A 4,081-nucleotide genomic window follows, 5' to 3' on the forward strand; every position below is an offset into this window, starting at 1 on the left:
CTAATTTGCTTTGTCACTTTCAAGTTAATGGGCTAATCATCAGTCTCTCCATGGCCAAACCGGCTCTCCAGTCATTGTATAGTCTTACCCGGTATGTTAATCGTGTAAAATGCTTTGGGTGCGGTCCTCAAAAGCAAGGCTTTTGATCTACAAATACCCTTTCTTACTAACTAATGTTTATGCCGGTAAATGAAAAACACTGTTTCCCTCAGATTTTCTGTGGCATCTCATTATCTGCAACAGGAAATGGTAGACAATGTTTTGAGGTAGGTGGGAATTATGGAGACAAGATAGTATACAGATAAATATACAACTACTGTACAATATACAGTTGGACAAGTACAAACTTTTACCATCTAATGCAGTTTTTACCCTAAGATTACAATTATTAACCAGGAATTGAGTGATAATGGGCAGAATATGCCCAGAGAATCACCAACAGTAGGGTGGGGAGACCAGAAATACCAGGCACATTGAGTAGTAACCCATGGCACTGGTTATCATAAGGGTAAGCTAGGTGGCAGATGAGACCCAAGCACAATTTGCCAAAGTGTAGGCAGAGATCAAGGTCGGGGACCAGAAATAAGAAACAGCACTGAGTTCTAGGTGAAGGGCCAGCCTGCAGCCCAGGAACTGAGTTACTGAACTATAAACTGGACTTCATTAGAGACTCTCTGCGCAGAATTGATGCCAAAGTCTGATTCTGTCTGAACTTACAAGACATTATATCATTTTAGAAGAGCCTATAGGTCATCAAAATATCCCCTCTAAAGCCTGAACTTTTGCCATCAGATAATAAATAATTTCCTTTCACAAGTGAGAAATTAGGCTTAAAGTGGAAATCCCTTTAGAAAGTGGAACACAATGATTTATCACACATGAAGTTTTTCTTGTCCAATGTCAGGGCCATTCTTTCCTTCTAAGAGATTTTTTTATAGTTTTTATTTTTTTGGGGGGGGTAGTAGGTAATAGTTTTATTGAGATATAATTAATATCATACAATTAACCCATTTAAAATGCACAAGTCAATGTTTTTAGTACATTCAGGGTTGGGCAACTATCATCACAATCAGTTTTAGATATTTTCATCACACTAATAAAGAAACTCTTTGGCCATCATTTTTTAACTTTCTCATCCCCCCAATCCTAGACAATCACTAGTCTAATTTGTATTTCTATAGATGTGCTGATTCTTGATATCTTTCGTGTTTGGCTTCTTTCATGTTTACAAGTTTCACCCATGTTATAGTATGTGTCAGTATTTCATTCCTTTTTACTGCCAAACAATATTTCATCGTAGGAGAATGTCACATTTGGTTTATTCATTTATAAACCTTTTTGCATGAGACATTCTAAGCACATACAAAAGAGATATAAAGGATCTCCACAGACCCATTACCCAGCTTTAATAGTTATCAACTCAAAATTAATTTTGTTTTATTTTTACTCCCAACCACTTGCCATCAACCTGCATCATTTTGACACAGATTATTGAATAGTTTAATATGGATTCCTAAATATATACATATATAGAGATGAGTCATTCTTGAAAACAACAAAATCATCATTGTACCTAAAATTTTTATTCCTAAATATCATTGAATAACAGAAAAACTCAATTTTCTCTATTTGTATGTGTTTACATTTGATTTATTTGAATTAGAATACAAGATGGGTCTCACATTGAGTCTTTCTTTTCTTCCTAAGTTTCTTTCTCCCTATTTTTTTCCTTCTTTACAATGTATTTGTTGAGGAAATCAGAATATTTGCCCTATAGTGTCCCCCAACTCTGAATTTTGAGGATGCATTCCTGTCATGCTATTTAATATGCTCCTATTTTCTCTCTATTTCCACATACTAATGGTTAATATAGAGCCTTTATCAAATTTAAGTGGAATACTTTGGCAAGAAGTCCTCATAAAAGTGATGTGTCAAAGGAAGGCACATCCAGTTTGGTTTCCCTTCCTTTTTCTCATTCTTTTCAATTTTTTTATCTTAAAATTGACCAGTGATTTCAGGTGTTACCAGCACTACCCAACCATTATAAACTTCTCATTAGCTTTGTACGTGGTGCTTTAGCAGCCATTGCTGATTATTACCTAGATAATAATAATGGCAATTTGGTAAATATCTAACATTCACTTTCTCATTTACTAACTTGAATACTTTTACAAAGGAAAACATTTTGTCATCAATTATCTGACTCCTCCAATTTACCATTTCAACAAAAGAATAAATATAGCTCAGTTATTCTAACAAACAACCACAACACCTCAGGGTCATTTACTAAAAACTGTGTTTCTCATCTGTCTGTGAGTTGGCCAGGTGGCTGTGCCTGTTCTTGTCTGGACTGTGGACAGTTCTTACCCTACATATTGGGTTTGAGTATGCCCCATGTGTGTTTTATCTTCCAGGGACAGCAGGATAGCTGAAGCATGGATTACTCATACTCATGGCAACATAGCAAATAGGCCAGATGTATCTGTGAGGCCTCTTAGGGCTTCTTCTCAAAACTGGCCCATCGATGCCCCCTTCACATCCCACCTTCATGAATCACATTGTTGAGGTCAAAGCCAGATAGTGAAGTGCATTCTGTTTTTAACTGGAGGGGAGGGAGATTTCAAAGGTACATGGCAGATGGAGGAGGGCTGAAGAATTGGGGCCAATAATTCAATCTACCACAGCAGTATGAATGTTATTTCTTTACCTTATTTATTACTTCCCAGATAAGAAATCAATTCCCTAGGATCTTCCCAAATTAATCAATATTTTTTAGTATCATTGCAAACTCATGAATTTAGTCATATTTTACATATCTAATTCATTTTAATCATTATTATTTTATTGTCCAAATTATTCCTCTTTGACTTGGCTCTTGAGTTCTTTTGACAACCTCAAAAGTCTTTGATAGCTTCCATGCTTTATGATATGAAAATATATTTCAGGCCCATCACAAACACTTTCTGCCACAGACCCGAAATTTGAAAAACCTAATTTTCTTTAAATGAAAACTTATTTTGAGAATATACTGTGGGTTCTAGAAATGCTCATTGTTAATGACTTTGCTATTGTTTCTTGGCCTTTAAAGTAGATGGAAATAGAAAATATTTATAACAAAATAATCATATGTTTACACTAGTCTTTCTAATTCAAATTTAATATTGCAGGTTTTCACTTAACATTTTTGGTATCAGAAACATGTTGCCATGCTTCTCAATACTCCTCTCCTATTATTTCTGGATTTTGAGTCATATTGGGAAGTTATGGAAGCAGGTTTCAATTGGGAAAACAAGCATTAAGGCAACTGGGTGACTGAAATACAGGAGTATATGTTTTGGACCAAGAAGAAGAAAAAGAGTGCATGAAACAGAGTGCAGATAATTGCTGATACTCTTGATTCAGGGGAGATAAGGATTTAAGGGGAGATGTGACCTGAGCAATAGGAATTTTGAAAAGCGCCTATGTGATTCCAACATCCATCCCCAGCATTAAGAACCACTGACTGAGACATCTTCTCGAGCACAATATAACTATGAAGAGACAGGCTCACCCAGTCTTTGGAGTATCAGGTGTCCCTTCCTACAGGTTTGACCCTTCATAAGTTTGACCACTGAACTTCTGCATTTTGCCCAAATTGAATCTACTTTTTTGTCTGTCAGCAAGGCAGTCAGTGAGTGAACTGGTATGTAAGATGGAAATGTCATTGGCTTTGGGGCTTCAGGCCTGGGTTCTGCAACTTGCTAGGTGTTTTAGCAAATGCCTAGCTGCGGCTGCTTTAGCAAATTACTACAAACAACGCACATTTATTTTAATACTGCTCTGAAGACTAGAATGCCAAAACGAGGCTCACAGGGCTAAAATCAAGGTGACAGTTGGGCTGTGTTGCTTTCTGCAGGTTTTAAGGGAGAATCTTTCCTTGCCTTTTTCAGCTGCTAGAGGTTGACAATATTTCTTGACTCACAGCCCAATTCCGCCTTCAAAGACAGCAATGTCCAATCGAGTCTTTCTCACATTGCATCACTCTGACACCAACTCGTCTGCCTTTCCTTAATTTCATCCTCTATATTAATTTACCTTTGCA

The sequence above is a fragment of the Galeopterus variegatus genome, unplaced genomic scaffold (assembly GCF_000696425.1).
Source record: "Galeopterus variegatus unplaced genomic scaffold, G_variegatus-3.0.2 Scaffold558, whole genome shotgun sequence".
Lineage (NCBI taxonomy): Eukaryota > Metazoa > Chordata > Mammalia > Dermoptera > Cynocephalidae > Galeopterus > Galeopterus variegatus.